Raw genomic sequence first — 20,837 nt, 5'->3', positions numbered from 1 at the left:
ATCTTATTATTATCTAAAGACCATACTTTTTCAGAATTCCTCAGTTTTTATTTAGTTTCCATTTTCTGTTCTAGTGTACATCCTAGAATCTCATATTACATTTAGTCATTGTGAGAGAGACTCCAAGTCAGTAAGTGCTGAAACAGGGGATATTAAAAAAGAACCAACATAGATTACAAGAGGAAGACTCAAAGCTTCCAGAATTATTTTCTTTCTATCTAAAATCATTTTCTATCTTTCATCCTATCAGCACTCATAAATTACACACACTCATAACCTGCCACAATTTATTGGCAGATTGTGAAGCAGGAGCAGCCATGTCACACAGTGAAAGCAGGAACAAGAGAGTGAGGGGGGAGATACCACACACTTTTAAACAACCAGATCTTGCGAGAGCTCACCTGCTATCATGAGGAGTACCAAGGAGATAGTACTAAACCATTCATGAGAAATCCACCCTCCTAATCCAGTCACCTCCCTCCAGACCCCACCTACCACACTGGGGATTACAGTTCAACATGAGATTTGGGTGGGGACACAGATCCAAACTATATCACAGGGGTTTCCCTATGTTGCTTAGGCTGGTCTCAAACTCCTGGCCTCAAGTGATCTTCCTGCCTCAACCTTCCAACGTGCTGGAATTAGAGGTATCAGCCACCATGCCCAGCCAGAAATTTCTTTCTCAAGGGGCTTTTCATCTCACTTGAAATTTTAGTTTAGGGATCTCCCAACTTACAAAGGGTTTGTGTTCCAAAATTTTGTTTCTAAGTCAGGTAGGCTCACTTTCCTACAGAAAATGAGAAGAAGCCAGTCCCAAAGCAAGCAATAAAAGCCTGTTGCCTCACAAGTGAACTATGATGTTGCTAAATCCATCAGGAGTAGTTTTACTTTTGCTCTTTGTTGAATGGGCTACTGTGGGCCTGTGGGGGCACCTAACCACCATTTATCTTATTTCTTTGAAGCAGGTCGTGCTGTCACGTGTGGTCAAAAGGGAATTAGTGATGATAATGGAGCTTTCTCTGCCTCTCTCCCTCTTGACTGCCAAGGTCCAGGGAAGTTCACATTTCAGTGGTCACGGGCTGGCCAAGTAGATCCCCACCAGTTGCTGGATAATGCCTGTGAACTACTGGCTAGCATCTATTCTGAAAACCTAGCTCTGGGTTGCTTGTTTATTCACCAGTATCTCACATAATTTTCTTATGACCATCTGGCACCTAATATAGATCCCGAAAGAGTTTAAGAGGATTTACCCTTTAGGCAAAAAATACTGGCAGTGTTTATAATCCCCTCAAAAAGAGAGAGGGAGAAAAAAAGAAAGAAGAAATGTCTTTAAAGGAAGAGATAGCACCATGTAACTATAAATAACTCTATATCGGACTGAAAATAAAATAGCACCATGTAACTATAAATAACTCTCTATATCGGACTGAAAATAAAATAGCACCATGTAACTATAAATAACTCTCTATATCGGACTGAAAATAAAATAGCACCATGTAACTATAAATAACTCTCTATATCGGACTGAAAATAAAATAGCACCATGTAACTATAAATAACTATATCGGACTGAAAATAAAATAGCACCATGTAACTATAAATAACTCTATATCGGACTGAAAATAAAATAGCACCATGTAACTATAAATAACTCTCTATATCGGACTGAAAATAAAATAGCACCATGTAACTATAAATAACTCTCTATATCGGACTGAAAATAAAATAGCACCATGTAACTATAAATAACTCTCTATATCGGACTGAAAATAAATTTTTGTTTTTTATTTTGTCTCATTTGGTAAGCTAACGAACTGGAAGAAAAGAGCTAGTTTTAACTAAACAACTCTAAAAGATTTCAGAATTTGAAAACTTAGACTTATGAATAGATTTGATTCATTTAGCCCCAAAACTATTAAAAGAAGTATATAAAATATTAATAGTCAATTTTCCACCAAAACCATTGAGCTATAGAATTCCAGATATCGAAATTCTAAGGAAATGTTCTGTTTTAGAATCAAATCATGTACTAGGCTGAAGTTAAATCAAATACCATTTACTGAGTATTGTTATTAGGATAAACATCTTTCCATACTTTGGTGAAATTGGAAATACTCTTGCAGAAGTGTTTTCATCTCTCACCCAGAAAAAGTAAATAATGACCTTCTTCCTTCTTCCACTTAATGTAATATCCTACATTTACATATATTGTGTCATCCCTTGTTTTGTGATTATTTGCTTACAGATTTTCTCTAGGTGCTCTCTAAGCAGAGAGAACAGGGTACTGGTTAAGATTGTAGATCTAGGGGATCACTGATCTAGGTCCTATTCCAAATTTGATTCCTCACCCGCTAAGCTTGCAAGTGCAACTTATTTAAATTCTCTTAAGGTTAAATGTTTCATCTAAATAGGGATAATAATAAACACCTATAGCATAGAGTTGTTTGAGATTAAATGAGATAATACATGTAAAATTATGTGCCTGGCATACAGCAAGATTGTTGTTGTTGTTGATGATGATGATGATGATGATATTTTTCTATCCCCAGTGCACAACTGCTTGAATGTATTAGATAATCAATACATGTACATGTTTCTTGAACTGAGATCAATTTCCCCATGTTGTCTGACTGATGAAGCCCTACATTTTCTTCTAGAGGAGATGACATTTGAGCAAGATCTTAAATCAGATGCCTTCACCTGACCACTGCTTGGTGATCCCATGGCACTTTGTACATCTCTCCATTAGCTCTCATCTCACCAGCCCATCATTATTGTATGTGCCGCCTTCTGAAGCTTGCAGCTGGCTACATCAGGTAGAATAAAATCATCCTTTCATAAAATAGTGACCTCCTTTTTTATTTGCATTTCCAAAGCCAAGCACGTGATAGGTAGACAACAAATGCTTGCTCCTGGGCTGCGCTAAAGGCATCTATAACCACTAAGCCCAAAGAGTGTGGTGTCCCTTTAAAAGGAAGGAGCCAGTGTTTATATCACTTTTTCTCGACCTTCAAGGCTCCATTCAAAGCCCACCTCCAGCATGAGGCACTATCCAGTCCAATCCACAGTGATCACTCCCTTTCTGAGTCCTTCTAGGAAATCAGACACAGTCATTTGAGGTGTGTGTTAGTGATCTTTCCTCAGATGCCCTGTGAGCTCTTTTGCACAGTACCAAGGCATGTAATAGGCAGGAAATGTATTTAATTGCTTGGCTTAGTTCTAGTTTTCAATGTGTACTTCTCCAGAATTATCTGATTAACCCTAACTTGAGAAGATAGGCAAACTGGATTTGCACACTGGAGTCAATTCCTGATACCCCCGGGGGTGTGAATGAACAGAGGTCTTCTTGCTGGCTTCTGTAACAGTATCTCTCTTTAGCCAGCACCCAATTTTTGGAACCATTAGAGCACACAAAAACAGCATTTTACACAAATCAAAAAATAGCTCCCAACCATGTCTTTGTGGCATTGTTAAACAACAGTAAATTGTACTTTGAGTTCTATTTCATCTAATTAAATGAAATGAGAAGTGGGCTCAATTCCCCCAGAAAGAGACTGGAGGGAACCACAATCTTTCCTGTGATTAGATACACCACTAAGGAAATCTGACCCTGAGCAACTGAAAGCTGCCTATTCTCATTAAGAAGAGCTACAGACTGACCCTTTTCAAAGACTAGTAACTGGACACTTATTTCTTTCACAAATTATCTTCTTTTCCCTTTTTCATACCAGGAATTCTCAGGGATTATAATCCTCATCAATATAACAAGCCTCCAAAGTCATATTTTTTAACTTTGTGAAATGCCCTCCCACCTAACTACCCCATTTGACACCTGCAGCCATCCTCTAGAGAGGCAGACAAGATCGACCGTCTCACTTTACAGAAGTGCAAAGAGTAGCTGGCCTAATGCCACAGCCAATGAACAGATGAAGGAGGCCTACAACCACCTAGTCTTCCCTACTTCTCCTCACTCCTCCCCTCCGACCTCCTTACATCACCACTGACCAATGGATCACTGTGTGGCCGTTCAGCATCTTCCTATGCTGTGTCAGGCAAGAGAACTTCTGGAAAGAGAGCATCTCATGTTTATTAAGGAGACTGGGTGTCCTTGTAGAAAGTCCTGCCATGCACAACCCCAGTCTTAACTGATGTGTTTCACCATACTGAACGCAAGTTGCCATCTAACATAGTTGAAGGGGAGCCAGTTGTGGTGATCTTTGTTCCTGCTGAAAGATGGAAAGAAAATGAGGAAATGAGCTCATTTTCAAAGAAAATGAACATTCTTTCATATGAAAGAAATAGGAGCAAAGTGACAGGAGGGAAACAAAGCTTAGGGTTGGTGTGAGATACACAGGTTGTTAGCCCCACAAACAGTGCTGCTGGGCCAAGTTAATTCCGTTTTTCCCTATATATGTGGTGTGGAAAAGCTATTTATAAAATGTGTTTAAATATTTAGGACCAAATAAATCAACATTGTTGGGAAACATTGACTCTGACCAGAACTCATTTCCTTGCCCTAGTCCAATGTGAATAACAAAATGAAGAATATCAGGATGATTCGAGACCAGGAATACTACAGATGTCCAACACTTCCACCTGGAATCCCCAAAGAGGCCCGCTTTTAGCCTCCACACTGGTTGGTGACCTGGCATGAGAGAAATGACAGAAATCTCAGAAGACTGGCCTCATGAATAATCTTCAGTATCAATGGAACAAAGCAAGCCTTCTAGAAATTACCTGACTCTGCAGTTCACTCTGCTGCTTCAGATGAAAATTTTCAGGTCTGTCTGCCACTGTAGTGAAGGACTGCTTTGGGTAGTGTCTGTGGAGAAACTTTTTAAAGGACATAGTTAAAATATTGTGCTACAAACCAATTCTTGAACACCAATCGTTTTGTCCTACCTCTCTGTGCAGTGAAAGACGGCTGTGCTCTTGGCAAAGGTCATCTCTCTGTCATGATTCTGGATCTCCTTTTCTTCTCCTGATTATCTGTCACTCAGTTATCCCCACTGTCTTCCACAACTTTAACCTCAGCTTCTCTATTCTAGGAGACTCTTCTCGCAGGCTCAAGGCTCTCCTACCCTCCATCATTCCTCCCTCTACCCCACACAGCCAGCATGTGTCCAGCTAGTCTATCCTTCAGCCAAACTTCCTTAAAAAGAGGCCTTACCTCACTGTCCCTACCCATCTCCTCTCTGACTCACTTCTTAACTCCATGACTGGGTTCTGGTTTCTTTCCCTTGCCTGTTGTGACTTCCTATGGACACAGCCAAAAACCATCACATAGTCCTGTTGTATGGCATCCTCTCCATCTTGAAATGTCCTCTCCCTCAGTTCCTATATGTTACCACACATGCCTGCCTTGGCTTCTCCCTCTAGTTGTTCCTTCTCTGTCTTCTGTGGGCTTCTTATTGTCTGCTCACTCCTTCTTCAGTGTCCTCACATAGGCTTCCTTCCCTTCTCAGCTGATGCCATCACCTGGGGAATCACAGTTACTCAGCAGCACTGGGGCCTCTCTATCTCTATGCTGGTCATGCCTATGTGTGAGCTGCAGACCCAGTGGAATCTCCATTTGTGCATCCCATGCCCAGCCCACCCTCCACCAGTCTCGAATGCAGCTGTTCAGCCCTACCCCAGACCTCAGAAAAGTTCCTCTCCCTGGATCCTCTTTTTCCTTCTTGAGTGCCCAGTTGCCCAAGTCAAAAACCTGGGAGTGATATAAACTCCCCACACATCCAGTCAGTCACACATCAACTCTATTGATTCTGTCTGCTAAATGTATCTCAATTGTATTAACTTAAACATATGCATATATCTTCTTCTTCACTGCATTTTTGTGGGCTGCACTTACCTTTCAGGTAACAACAACACTGGCCCCTCTTGCACTTCTAGTCGGAAGTGCCAAAATGATGAGAGCTAGCCATGACAAACCCACAGCCAACATTACACTGAATGTGCAAAACTGGAAGGGCATCCAAACAGAGGAGGGAAGAGAGGAATAGACAGGATGTCAAACTGTCTGTTTACAGATGACATGATTGTATATCTAGAAAACCCCATAGTCTTAGCCCCAAAGCTCCTTCTGCTGATAAACTTTAGCAAAGTCTTAGCATACAAAATCAATGTGCAAAAATTCCTAGCAGTAAAGCAGAGAGTCAAATGAAGAACACAATCCCATTCATAATTGCTACACACAGAAAAAATAAATACCTAGGAATACAGCTAACCAGGGAGGTGAAAGATCTCTAAGAGATCTCTAGGAGAATTACAAAACACTGTTCAAAGAAATCAGAGAAGACACAAACAAATGGAAAAACATTTCATGCTCATGGATAGGAAGAATTAACATCATTAAAATGGCTATACTGCCCAAAGTAATTTACAGATGCAAGTTATCCCTATTAAATTACCAATGGCATTCCTCACAGAACTAGAGCAAACTATTTCAAAATTCATATGGAACCAAAAAAAAAAGAGCCCTAATAGCCAAGCAATCCTCAGCAAAAAGAACGAAGCTGGAGGCATCATGTTACCCAACTTCAAACTATACTAAAGGGCTACAGTAACCAAAACAGCATGATACTGGTACAAAAACAGCTCATCACTTTGAGCTATGTTTCCTCAATACCCAGATTTTTTAGAGTTTTTAATATGGAGAGGCCTTGAATTTTATTGAAAGCCTTTTCTGCATATATTGAGATAATCACATGGTTTTTATCTTTAGTTTTGTTTATGGGATGAATCAGATTAATTGACATGTGTATGTTGAGGCAACCTTGCATCCTGGGGATGAAGCATACTTGATCATGATGGATTAACTTTTTGATGTGCTGCTGGATTTGGTTTGCCAGTATTTTGTTGAGGATTTTTGCATTGATGTTCATCGAGGGTATTGGCCTGAAGTTTGTGTGTGTGTGTGTGTGTGTGTGTGTGTGTGCCAGATTTTGGTATCAAGATGATGTTGGCCTCATAGAATGAGTTGGGGAGGTGTTCCTCCTCCTCAATATTTTCAAATAGTTCCTGTAAAAATGGTACCAGCTCTTCTTTGTATTTCTAGTAGAATATGGCTGGGAATCCATCATGTTCTGGGCTTTTTTTGGTTGGTAGGTTATTTATTACTGATTCAATTTCGGAGCTTGTTATTGGTCTGTTCAGTAAATCAATTTCTTCCTGGCTCAGTTGTGGGAGGGTGTATTTGTCCAGGAATTTATCCATCTCTTTGAAGTTTTCTAGTTTGTATGCATAGAAGTGTTTGCAGTAGTTTCTGATGGTTGTTTCTATTTCTGTGGGGTCAGTGGTAACATTCCCTTTGTCATTTCTAATTGTGTTTATTTCAATCATCCTCTGTATTAGTCTGCTAGCAGACTTTCTTATTAATATTTTCAAGAAACCTACCCTGAATTCGTAGATCTTTTGAATTTTTTTTTCTTCATGTCTCGGTTTCTTTCAATTCAGCTCGGATTTTCAGTTATTTCTTGTCTTCCTCTAGCTTTGGGGTTTTGTCTTGCTTCTCTAGTTCTTTCCGTTGTGATGTTAGGTTATTAATTTGAGTTCTTCCTAACTTTTTGATGTGGGATTTAGTGCTATAAATTTCCCTCCTAACATTGCCTTAGCTATGTCCAGAGGCTCTAGTATGTTGCAACTTTGTTCTCATTATTTTCAAAGAACTTCTTGTTTTCTGCCTTAATTTCATTATTTATTAAAAAGTCATTCAGGAGCATGTTGATTGATTTCCATGTAATTGCATGATTTTCAGCAATTTTCTTAGTCTTCTATTTTTACTGCACTGTGATCTCAGTGTGTATTTGGTATGAGTTCAGTTGTTTTGCATTTGCTGAGGATTGCTTTATGTCCAATTATGTGGTTGATTTTAGAGTATGTGGCATATGATGATGTGAGGAATGCATATTCTGTTGTTTTTGAGTGCAGAGTTCTGTAAAGGTCTATCAGATCCATTTGATCCAATGTTGAGTTCAGGTCCTGAATATCTTTGTTCATTTTTTTGCCTCAATGATCTGTCTAATACTGTCATTGGAGTGTGGAAGTCTCCCACTATTACTGTGAAACATACTTTGTAGGTCTCTAAGAACTTTACTTATGAATCTGGGTGCTCCTGTGTTGGATGAATATATATTTAGGATAGTTAGGTCTTCTTGTTGAATTGAAGCCTTTGCCATTATGTAATATCCTTCTTTGTCTTTTCTATTTTATTTTAAGTTCCAGGATACATGTACAGGATGTGCAGGTTTGTTACATAGTTAAACATGTGCCATGGTGGTTTGCTGCACCTATCAACCTATCACCTAGGTATTAAGCCCCACATGCATTAGCTATTTATCTTGATGCTCTCCTTCCCCCTACCTTCCCAACAGGCTCCGGTGTGTTTTCTGCCCCTCCCTGTGTCCATGTGTTCTCATTGTTCGGTTCCCACTTATGAGAACATGTGGTGTTTGGTTTCCTGTTCCTGTGTTAATTGGCTGAAGTTTATGGCTTCCAGCTTCATCCATGTCCCTGCAAAAGACATGATCTCATTCCTTTTTATGGCTGCATAGTATTCCATGGTGTATATGTATCACATTTTCTTTATCCAATCTATCATTGATAGAAATTTGGGTTGATGCCATGTCTTTGCTATTGTGAATAGTGCTGCAATAAACATAAGTGTGCATGTATCTTTAAAACAGAATGATTTAGATTTCTTTGGATATAAACCTAGTAATGGGATTGCTGGGTCAAATGGTATTTCTGCTTCTAGATCCTTCAGGAATTGCCACACTGTCTTCCACAATAGTTGAACTAGTTTACGTTCCCACCAACAGTATAAAAGTGTTCCTGTTTCTCCATAGCCTCTCTAGCATCTGTTGTTTCTTGACTTTTTAATAATTGCCATTCTGACTGGCATGAGATGGTATCTCATTGTGGTTTTGATTTGCATTTCTCTAATAAACACTGATGTTGAGCTTTTTTTTTTTTCATATGTTTGTTGGATGCATAAATGTCTTCTTTTCAGAATGTCTGTTCATGGCCTTTGCCCACATTTTGATGGGGTTATTATTTTCTTGTAAATTTGTTTAAGTTCCTTGTAGATTCTGGATATTAGACCTTTGTCAGATTGGTAGATGGCAAAAATATTCTCCCATTCTGTAGGTTGCTTGTTCACTCTGATGATAGTTTCTTTCCCTGTGCAGAAGTGCTTACGTTTAATTAGATCCCATTTGTCAATTTTTGCTTTTGTTGCAATTGCTATTGATGATTTCATCATAAAATCTTTGCCTATGCCTATGTCCTGAATGGAACTTCCTAGATTTTCTTCTAGGGTTTTTTACGGTTTGGGGTTTTACATTTAAGTTTTTAATCCATCTTGAGTTAATTTTTGCATAAGGTGTAAGGATGAGGTCCAGTTTCAGTTTTCTGCATATGGCTAGTCAGTTTTCCCAGCACCATTTAAATAGGGAATCCTGGCCAAGTGCGGTGGCTCACATCTATAATCTCAGCACTTTGGGAGGCTGATGCGGGTGGATCTTGAGGTCAAGAGATCAAGACCATCCTGGCCAACATGGTGAAATCCCGTCTCTACTAAAAATACAAAAACTAGCTGGGCGTGGTGGCTCGAACCTGTAGTCCCAGCTACTCGGGAGGCTGAGGCAGGAGAATCGCTTGAATCCGGGAGGCAGAGGTTGCAGTGAACTGAGATCATGCCACTGCACTCCAGCCTGGTGACAGAGTGAGACTTTGTCTCAAAATAAATAAATAAATAAATAGGTATTCCTTCCCCTATTGCTTGTTTTTGTCAGGTTTGTCAAAGATCAGATGGTTGTAGATGTGTGGTCTTATTTCTGAGATCTCTATTCTGTTCCATTGGTCTGTGTGTCTATTTTGGTATCAGTACCATGCTGTTTTGATTAGTGTGGCCTTGCAGTATAGTTTGAAGTCATATAGCATGATGCCTCCAGCTTTGTTCTTTTTGCTTAGGATTGTCTTGACTATTCAGTCTCTTTTTTGGTTGCATATGAAATTTAAAGTAGTTTTTTTTTAATTCTGTGAAGAATGTCAATGGTAGTTTGATGTGAATAGCACTGAATCTATAAATTACTTTGGGCAGTATGGCCATTTTCATGAGACTGATTCTTCCCACCCATGAGCATGGAATATTTTTCCATTTGTTTGTGTCCTCTCTTATTTCTTTGAGCAGTGGCTTGTAGTTCTCCTTGAAGAGGTTCTTCACACCCATCGTTAGCTGTATTCCTAGGTATTTTATTCTCTTTGTAACAATTGTGAATGGGAGTTCATTCATGATTTGGCTCTCTTGTCTATTGTTGGTGTATAGGAATTGAAGAATATTGTCTATTGCTGGTGTATAAGAATGCTTGTGATTTTTGCACATTGATTTTGTATCCTCAGACTTTGCTGAACTTGCTTATCAGCTTAAGGAGTTTTTGGGCTGTGACAATGTGGTTTTCTAGATATAGAATCACGTTTTCTGCAAACAGAGACAATTTGATTTTATCTCTTCCTATTTGAACACATTTCTTGTTTTTTTTTTTTTTTTTGAAGGGTTTTTCATGTCTCTGTCTCCTTCAGTTCCACTTTGATCTTAGTCATTTTTTTTTCTCTTCTGCTAGCTTTTGGATTTGTTTGCTCTTGCTTCTCTAGTTCTTTTAGTTGTGATGTTAGGGTATCGATTTGAGATATTTCTAGCTTTATGATGCGGGCATTTAGTGCTATAAATTTACCTCTTAACACTGCTTTAGTTGCCTCCCAGAGATTCTGGTACATTGTCTCTTTGTTCTCATTGGTTTCAAAGAACTTCTTGATTTCTGCCTTAATTTTATTATTTACCCAGAACTCACTCAGGAGCAGGTTGTTCAATTTCCATGTAGTTGTGTGGTTTTGAGTGAGTTTCTTAATCTTGAGTTCTAATTTGATTGCACTGTGGTCTGAGAGATTGTTATGATTTCAGTTATTTTGCATTTGCTGAGGAGTGTTTTAATTCTAATTTTGTGATCAACTTTAGAGTGTCATATGCCACTGAGAATAATATATAGTCTGTTGTTTTGTGTTGGAGAGTTCTGTAGATATCTATGAGATTCACTTGATCCAGAGCTGTGTTCCAGTCCTTTCTTGTTAATTTTCTGTCTAGATGATCCAATATTGACAATGGGGTGTTAATGTCTCTGACTATTGTTGTATGGCAGCCTGAGTCTCTTTGTAGGTCTCTAAAGACTTGTTTTATGAATCGGGGTTCTCCTGTATTGGGTGTATACATATTTAGGATAGTTAGCTCTTCTTGTTGAATTGATTCCTTTATCATTGTGTGATGCTCTTCTTTGTCTTTTTTTTATCTTTGTTGATTCAAAGTCTGTTTTGTCAGAAACTAGGATTGCAACCCCTGCTTATTTCTGCTTTCCATTTGCTTGGTAAATTTTCCTCCATCCCTTTGAGCCTACGTGTGTCTTTGCACATGAGATAGGAACCCTGAATACAGCACACCTGAATCTTGACTCTTTATATCCAATTTGCTGGTCTGTGTCTTTTAATTGGTACATTTAGCCCATTGACACTTAATATTGTTATGCGTGGATTTGATCCTGTCACCATGATGCTAGCTGGTTATTTTGCTCACTAGTTGATGCAGTTTCTTCATAGTGTCATTGGTCTTTGTACTTCAGTACATTTTTGCAGTGGCTGGTACCAGTTTTTCCTTTCCATCTTTTTTTTTATTTATTATACTTTAAGTTTTAGGGTACATGTGCACATTGTGCAGGTTAGTTACATATGTATACATGTGCCATGCTGGTGTGCTGCACCCACTAACTCATCATCTAGCATTAGGTATATCTCCCAATGCTATACCTCCCCCCTACCCCCACCCCACCACAGTCCCCAGAGTGTGATATTCCCCTTCCTGTGTCCATGTGATCTCATTGTTCAGTTCCCACCTATGAGTGAGAATATGTGGTGTTTGGTTTTTTGTTCTTACAATAGTTTACTGAGAATGATGATTTCCAATTTCATCCATGTCCCTACAAAGGACATGAACTCATCATTTTTTATGGCTGCATAGTATTCCATGGTGTATATGTGCCACATTTTCTTAATCCAGTCTATCATTGTTGGACATTTGGGTTGGTTCCAAGTCTTTGCTATTGTGAATAATGCCGCAATAAACATATGTGTGCATGTGTCTTTATAGCAGCATGATTTATAGTCCTTTGGGTATATACCCAGTAATGGGATGGCTGGGTCAAATGGTATTTCTAGTTCTAGATCCCCGAGGAATCGCCACACTGACTTCCACAAGGGTTGAACTAGTTTACAGTCCCACCAACAGTGTAAAAGTGTTCCTATTTCTCCACATCCTCTCCAGCACCTGTTGTTTCCTGACTTTTGAATGATTGCCATTCTAACTGGTTTGAGATGGTATCTCATTGTGGTTTTGATTTGCAGTTCTCTGATGGCCAGTGATGATGAGCATTTTTTCATGTGTTTTTTGGCTGCATAAATGTCTTCTTTTGAGAAGTGTCTGTTCATGTCCTTCGCCCACTTTTTGATGGGGTTGTTTTTTTCTTGTAAATTTGTTTGAGTTCATTGTAGATTCTGGATATTAGCCCTTTGTCAGATGAGTAGGTTGCAAAAATTTTCTCCCATTTTGTAGGTTGCCTGTTCACTCTGATGGTAGTTTCTTTTGCTGTGCAGAAGCTCTTTAGTTTACTTAGATCCCATTTGTCAATTTTGTCTTTTGTTGCCATTGCTTTTGGTGTTTTGGACATGAAGTCATTGCCCATGCCTATGTCCTGAATGGTAATGCCTAGGTTTTCTTCTAGGGTTTTTATGGTTTTAGGTCTAACGTTTAAGTCTTTAATCCATCTTGAATTGATTTTTGTATAAGGTGTAAGGAAGGGATCCAGTTTCAGCTTTCTACATATGGCTAGCCAGTTTTCCCAGCACCATTTATTAAATAGGGAATCCTTTCCCTATTGCTTCTTTTTCTCAGGTTTGTCAAAGATCAGATAGTTGTAGATATGCAGCATTATTTCTGGGGCTCTGTTCTGTTTCATTGATCTATGTCTCTGTTTTGGTACTGGTACCATGCTGTTTTGGTTACTGTAGCCTTGTAGTATAGTTTGAAGTCAGGTAGTGTGATGCCTCCAGCTTTGTTCTTTTGGCTTAGGATTGCCTTGGCGATGTGGGCTCTTTTTTGGTTCCATATGAACTTTAAAGTAGTTTTTTCCAATTCTATGAAGAAAGTCATTGGTAGCTTGATGGGGATGGCATTGAATCTGTAAATTACCTTGGGCAGTATGGCCATTTTCACGATATTGATTCTTCCTACCCATGAGCATGGAATGTTCTTCCATTTGTTTGTATCCTCTTTTATTTCCTTGAGCAGTGGTTTGTAGTTCTCCTTGAAGAGGTCCTTCACATCCCTTGTAAGTTGGATTCCTAGGTATTTTATTCTCTTTGAAGCAATTGTGAATGGGAGTTCACTCATGATTTGGCTCTCTGTTTGTCTGTTGGTGTATAAGAATGCTTGTGATTTTTGTACATTGATTTTGTATCCTGAGACTTTGCTGAAGTTGCTTATCAGCTTAAGGAGATTTTGGGCTGAGACAATGGGGTTTTCTAGGTATACAATCATGTCATCTGCAAACAGGGACAATTTGACTTCCTCTTTTCCTAATTGAATACCCTTTATTTCCTTCTCCTGCCTAATTGCCCTGGCCAGAACTTCCAACACTATGTTGAATAGGAGTGGTGAGAGAGGGCATCCATGTCTTGTGCCAGTTTTCAAAGGGAATGCTTCCAGTTTTTGCCCATTCAGTATGATATTGGCTGTGGGTTTGTCATAGATAGCTCTTATTATTTTGAAATACATCCCATCAATACCTAATTTATTGAGAGTTTTTAGCATGAAGGGTTGTTGAATTTTGTCAAAGGCTTTTTCTGCATCTATTGAGATAATCATGTGGTTTTTGTCTTTGGTTCTGTTTATAGGCTGGATTACATTTATTGATTTGCGTATATTGAACCAGCCTTGCATCCCAGGGATGAAGCCCACTTGATCATGGTGGATAAGCTTTTTGATGTGCTGCTGGATTCGTTTTGCCAGTATTTTATTGAGGATTTTTGCATCAATGTTCATCAAGGATATTGGTCTAAAATTCTCTTTTTTGGTTGTGTCTCTGCCCGGCTTTGGTATCAGAATGATGCTGGCTACATGGAAACTGAACAACTTGCTCCTGAATGACTACTGGATACATAACGAAATGAAGGCAGAAATAAAGATGTTCTTTGAAACCAACGAGAACAAAGACACAACATACCAGAATCTCTGGGACGCATTCAAAGCAGTGTGTAGAGGGAAATTTATAGCACTAAATGCCCACAAGTGAAAGCAGGAAAGATCCAAAATTGACACCCTAACATCACAATTAAAAGAACTAGAAAAGCAAGAGCAAACACATTCAAAAGCTAGCAGATGGCAAGAAATAACTAAAATAAGAGCAGAACTGAAGGAAATAGAGACACAAAAAACCCTTCAAAAAATTAATGAATCCAGGAGCTGGTTTTTTGAAAGGATCAACAAAATTGATAGACCGCTAGCAAGACTAATAAAGAAAAAAAGAGAGAAGAATCAAATAGACACAGTAAAAAATGTAAAGGGGATATCACCACCGATCCCACAGAAATACAAACTACCATCAGGGAATACTACAAACACCTCTACACAAATAAACTGGAAAATCTAGAAGAAATGGATAAATTCCTCGACACATACACTCTCCCAAGACTAAACCAGGAAGAAGTTGAATCTCTGAATAGACCAATAACAGGAGCTGAAATTGTGGCAATAATCAATAGTTTACCAACCAAAAAGAGTCCAGGACCAGATGGATTCACAGCCGAATTCTACCAGAGGTACAAGGAGGAACTGGTACCATTCCTTCTGAAACTATTCCAATCAATAGAAAAAGAGGAAATCCTCCCTAACTCATTTTATGAGGCCAGCATCATTCTGAATCCTTTCCATCTTTAGTGCTTCCTTCAGGAGGTCTTGCAAGGCAGGCCTGGTGGTGATAAATTCCCTCAGCATTTGCTTGTCTGAAAAGGATTTCTCCTTCACTTATGAAGGTTAGTTTGGCCAGATATGAAATTCTAGGTTAGAAATTCTTTTCTCTAAGAATGTTGACCATTGGACTCAACTGTCTTCTGGCTTGTAGGGTTTCTGCTGAGAGGCCCACTGTTAGTCTGACGGGCTTCCCCTTGTAGGTGACCTGCCCTTTGTCTCTGGCTGCCTTTAACATTTTTTCCTTCATTTTGATCTTGGAGAATCTGATGACTATGTGTCTTGAGGGTTGATTTTCTTGTGGAGTATCTTACTGGGGTTCTCTGGATTTCCTGAATTTGAATGTTGGCCTGTCTTGCTAGGTTGGGGAAGTTCTCCTGGATGATATCTTGAAGTGTGTTTTCCCAACGTGGCTCCATTCTCCTTGTCTCTTTCAGGTAGTCCAATCAGTCATAGGTTTGGTCTTTTACATAGTTCCGCAGTTCTTTGAGGTTTTGTTCATTCCTTTTCATTCTTTTTTCTCTAATCTTGTCTGCCTGCCTTATTTTGGCAAGATAGTCTTCAAGCTCTGATATTCTTTTTTCTGCTTGATCAATTCAGCTGTTGATACTTGTGTTTGCATCACAAAGTTCCCCTTATGTGCTTTATAGTTGGCTCCGGTCATTTATGTTCCTCTCTAAACTGGTTATTCTAGTTAGCATCTTCTGTAACCTTTTAACATGGTTCTTAGCTTCTTTGCTGACAGAAGTAGGGTTCAGAAGGTGGGTAATAACAAATTTCACAGAGCTAAAGGAGCATGTTCTAACCCAATGCGTTGATTTCTCCACCTCCCTTTCAGGGATGCCAGTGATTTGTAGAATTGGCCTCTATACATAACCCCATACTTATTGGAGGTTTTGTTCCTTCCGTTTTATTCTTTTTTATTTTTGTCTGTCTTATTTTAGAGAACCAATCTTTAAGTTCTGGGATTCGTTCCAATGTGTTGGGTTAGAACGTGCTCCTTTAGCTCAGTGAAGTTTGCTACTACCCACCTTCTGAAGCCTACTTCTGTCAATTCATCCATCTCAACCTCCTCCCAGCACTGTGCCCTTGCTGTAGAGGTGTTGTGATCATTTGGAGTAAACAAGCCACTCTGGCCTTTTGAGTTGTGAGGGGTTTTTTATTCCTTTCTCATCTTCATGAGTTTGTCTCGTTTTGATCTTTGAGGCTGCTGACCTTTAGATGAGGTTTTCGTGGGGACTTTTTGGTTGATGTTGTTGTTGCTTTCTGTTTTCCTTTGAACAGTCAGGCACCTCTTCTGTAGGGCTGCTGCAGTTTGCTGGGGATTCACTTCAAGCCCTATTTATCTGGGTCCCTCCCACACCTGAAGATGTCACCAGAGAGTGCTGGAGAACAGCAAAGATGAGACCCCACTCCTTCCTCTGGGATCTCTGTCCTTGAGGGGCACCCACCTGATGCCAGTAGAAATGCTCTTGTATAAGGTGTCTGGTGACCCATTGGGGTGTCTCACCCAGTTGGGGGGCACAGGATCCAGGACTTGCTTAATGAAGCACTTTGGTTGTCCCTTTGTGAAGGGGGTATGCTGTGCTGGGGGAAATCCCACTCGTCTGGGCTGCCTGGATTCCTCAGAGTGAGCAGGGGGAAAGAATAAGTCTTCTGGTTTGTGGAGACAACAGCCAGCCACCCCTCCTGCTAGGGACTCAGACTTAGAGAGATCAGAGTTCTCTCCCTAATTCCCTGGCTTGAGTTGCTGGAGTTCCTGCAGGGATGCCCCACCCAGTGAGGAGGGATGGGTCAGAGTCAGCCTAAAGAGGCAGTCTGGCCATGATCTGCCACAACCAGTATGCTGCGCTGTGGGGAACACCTCTTGGGACCAAGCCGTCCAGTCTCCCTGGCATCAGCAAAGGAAAAACAACAGCCTGGCTCTGTAGAAATGGCTGCCGCCCTTCCTCCCCAGGAGTTCAGTGTCTTAGGCAGCTAGCAGCCACAGTGATGGCTGCTGTCCCTTCTTGGGGAGCTCAGTTTCCTCAGGCAGCAGGCAGCTGCAGTGATGATGACTGCCCCTCTCTTGGGAAGCTCAGTTGCCTTAGGCAGCCAGCAACCACAGTGATGACTGCTCCCCCTCCCCCAGGGAACTCAGAGGGTTTAGGCAGCAGGCAGCCACAGTGATGATGACAACCCTCCCCAACTTTTTAGGCAGACTCCAGCTGAGTGGCTGTTGAGAATCTGCATGGCTCTGTAGTTGGCACCCAAGGCCCTGGTGGTGTGGTCTCATGAGTGGGATCTTCTGATCTGCGGATTGCAAAGATCCATGGAAAAAGCAGTTTCCCAGGCTGGGTAGCATGCTCACTCACTGCCTCCCTTGGCTGGCTGAGGGTGAGGGCTCCCCTTGCCCCATGTGGCTCCCAGGTGGGCCAATCCACCAGCCCATCTTTCCTTGTTCTCTATGGGCCATGCCAACTACCTAGTCAGTCCTGATCATAGAACCTGGATATGTCAGTTGCTGGTGCAGGATTTGCACACTGTTTTAGTTCTTCTCAGTGGGAGCCTCGAACTGCAGCTGCTTCTAGTTGGCTATCTTGCCCCTGCCCCCTTGTCTTTTTGAAAAATTATTGTTCATTTGAAATCTGTTTTGTCTGAAATTAGGATTGCAACCTCTGCTTTTTTTCTGTTTTCTATTTGTCCGGTAGATTTTCCTCCATCCTTTTAGTTTGAGACGATGAGTGTCATTATGTGTGAGATGGGTCTCTTGAAGACGACATACCATTGGGTCTCGCTTTTTTTTTTTTTTAATCTAGCTTGCCACTCTGCCTTTTAAGTGGGGCATTTGTCCATTTACTTTCAAGGTTAGTATTGATTTGTGTAGATTTGATCTTGTCATTGTGCTGTTGGCTGGTTATTATGTTGGCTTGTTTGTGTGGTTGCTTTATAGTGTCACTGGTCTGTGTGTTTAAGTATGTTTTTGTATTAGTGTGTAGTGGTCTTTCCTTTCTATATTTAGTCCTCCTTTCTAAAATCTCTTGTAAGGCAGATGTGGTGGTAATGAATTACCTCAGAATTTGCTTGTCTGTAAATGATCTCATTTCTCCTTCATTTAGGAAGCTTAGTTTAGCTGGATATGAAATTCTTGGTTGAAGATTTTCTTTAATAATGTTAAATATAGTCCCCCAATCCCTTCTGGCTTGTTGGATTTCAGCTGAGAGATCTGCTGTTAGCCTAATGGGGTTCCCTTTGTAGATGGCCTGCCCTTTCTCTCTGGCTGCCTTTAACATTCTTTCCCTCATTTTGACCTTGGAAAACCTGATGTTTATGTGTCTTGAGGATGGTCTTGTGTAGAATCTTGTAGGAGTTGTTTGTATTTCCTGAATTTGACTGTTGGCCTTTCCAGCAAGGTTAGGGAAGCTTTCATAGATGATATCCTGAAATATGTTTTCCAAGTTATTTGATTTCTCCACCTCCCTTTCAGAGATGCCAGTGATTTGTAGAATTGGCTTTTTATATAATCCCATGCTCCTTGAAGGTTTTGTTCATTCTTTTTTATTTTTGTCCATCTTATTTTAGAGAACCAATCTTCAAGTTCTGAGATTCATTCCTCAGATTGGTTTTTTCTGCTGTTAATACTTGTGATTGCATTGTGAAATTCTTGTATTGTGTTATTTGGCGCTTTCAGATCAGTTAGTTTCTTTTTTTATTATACCAGCTACTTTGTCCTTCAGCTCCTATAACACTTTATTGTTATTCTTATTTTCCTTGGATTGGGTTCTGCCATTGTCCTGAGTCTTGATGATTTTTTTTCCTATCCATATTCTGAATTATATTTATGTAATTCCAGACAGTTCATCCAGGTTAAGAACTCTTGTTGGAGAACTGGTGTGGTTGTTTGAAGGACATATGACACAGAGGCCATTTGAGTTACTGGAGTTCTTGCATTGGTTTCTTCTCATTTCCACCTATGGGTTTTCCTTTAATTGCAGTGTAGATTGAGTACAGTCTGTAGACTTATTTTCAGATGTTTTCACCAGGCTGAGGCTTTGTGCAGGGTCTTTATTTGAAGCTGACTTCTCATTTCTGGTTTCAGAGGGGAGTATATTAGTAAGGTATTTTTGGTGCTGAAGCTTTGGGATGTGATCCAGTAGGTGGCACTTGGGCTTACTGGTCAGTTGGTAGAGTCTTGCTTGGTCATGTGGCTCCCCTATGTTTCCTCACAGTTGCAGCCATGTTCACTCTCAGTGATCTGAAAATGTGCTTCTCTCCTCCTTGAGTGCTGGCTGTAGATCATGGCTTGGCACTCCTAGGCTGCCCACTGCAGCTCTGGGGCAATCTCAGTGTTTATATTTCTTCCCTAACTTTGAGGCAGAAGAGGAAGGGACATTAGTAGTGGTTGTAGCCAAGGGTCTTTTGTTTGTCTCCTCAGGGTTCTACCCCCGGAGAATACAGGTCAGCAACTGTTTATTGCAATCAGCAAGCAGGATGGAGAATTCATGCTGTGGGGGCCAATCCAGGGGTTCCCTGTCTGTTATGAGCAGTGGGGAGTGTGTAAAACCCATGGGAGATGGGCTTTGGTCAATTAAAGCTTGTTGAAGGTGTAGATAAGGGTGTTAGCTCCTTCATCAGTCTGAGGGTAGCAAGGACAGTTCCACTGCAGAAGCAGTGGCAGAGAGGCTTTCAGTTGCCCCTGGAGGCTCTGTCCAGGGAGTGGCTGAGTTGCTACTGGCTCGACAGCTCTGGTAGGGGGGTTAGGTAGAGGTCCAGGCCTGCAAGACTTGCCTAGTGAGAAGATACAGGAATGGGAACCCAGGTAACAGTCTGGCCACTTTTCCATAGGGCTGCTGCAGTATGCCCAGGGCCCACTTCAGTCTCTAGTAGCCTCAGATTTTCCAGTACCTGGAGTTATCATCAGTGAAGGCTGTGAAACAGAAAAGTTGGCAGCCTACTGCTCCCTTTGGAAGCTTTGCCCTAGGGAGGTATGAATGAACTTGTTGCTGGCCCAAACACACCTGTAGGAGGTGGCTGGAGACCCCAGTTTGGAGGTTTTGCCCAGTGAGGAGGAATGGCATTGGCAAAGTGCTTAAAAAGCAGTCTGACCACATTTTTATAGAGCATCTGTGCTATGCTGAGGGTCCACATCAGCCCCTGGTCTCCTTGGACACTCCAAAGACTGAAGGTTGAAGTGGCTAAGTTGCAAAAACAGCAAAGATGATGGCCTGCCCCTCCATCAGGGAGCTCCAGCCCAGAAAAAACTGAAATCACTGTCAGCAGGAGAACACCAGTGGGGGTGGTTGGAGGCCCCAGTTGGGAAGTCCCAAACAGTGAGGAGGAATGAATCTGGGACCTGCTTAAAGAAGCAGTCTGGCTATGCTTTTGTACAGCAGCTGTGCTGTGCTGGTGGGCTATATCCGCCCTAAGTCAGCTGGGACTCCTTAAAGCCCGAAGGCTGGAATGGCTAAGTCGCCAAAACATCAAATATGGCGGCCCACGCCTCCCTCGGGGCACTCCATCTGAGGGAGAATTCAAATCTCTGTCAGCCTGAGAATACCAGAATGGGTAGCTACAGGCCCTGGTTGGGAGGTCCTGCCCAGTGAGGAGGAATGGGATTGGGGACCTTCTTAAAGCAGTAGTCCGGCCATATTTTGGTAGAGTAGCACTGCGCTGTGCTAATGGATCCCTCTGTCCCTGGTCTGCTGAGACTCTCCAAATCCCAAAGGCTGGAGCAGCTAAATTGCCCAAACAGCAAAGATGGTGGCCTGCTCCTTCTCTCAGGAGCTTCATC

At 41.0% G+C, this 20,837-nt stretch overlaps 1 protein-coding gene across 1 annotated transcript in view; it reads right to left on the bottom strand.

Annotated features, from left to right (window-relative positions):
* Nucleotides 1-20,837, bottom strand: part of ANKRD36C (ankyrin repeat domain 36C) — a 178,317-nt gene that overhangs the window by 2,638 nt on the left and 154,842 nt on the right. The window contains exons 75-76 of the mRNA XM_063594808.1: nt 4,738-20,565; nt 4,006-4,645 (exon numbers count right to left, since the gene is read on the bottom strand). The gene's annotated coding sequence lies outside the window, so the exon portion shown is untranslated. The remainder of the gene's footprint in view (nt 1-4,005; nt 4,646-4,737; nt 20,566-20,837) is intronic.

This window comes from Pan paniscus, chromosome 12 (assembly GCF_029289425.2).
Source record: "Pan paniscus chromosome 12, NHGRI_mPanPan1-v2.0_pri, whole genome shotgun sequence".
NCBI lineage: Eukaryota > Metazoa > Chordata > Mammalia > Primates > Hominidae > Pan > Pan paniscus.
The sequence above is the reverse complement of the archived record's forward strand: the minus strand, read 5'-3'. Positions and strand labels throughout refer to the sequence as shown.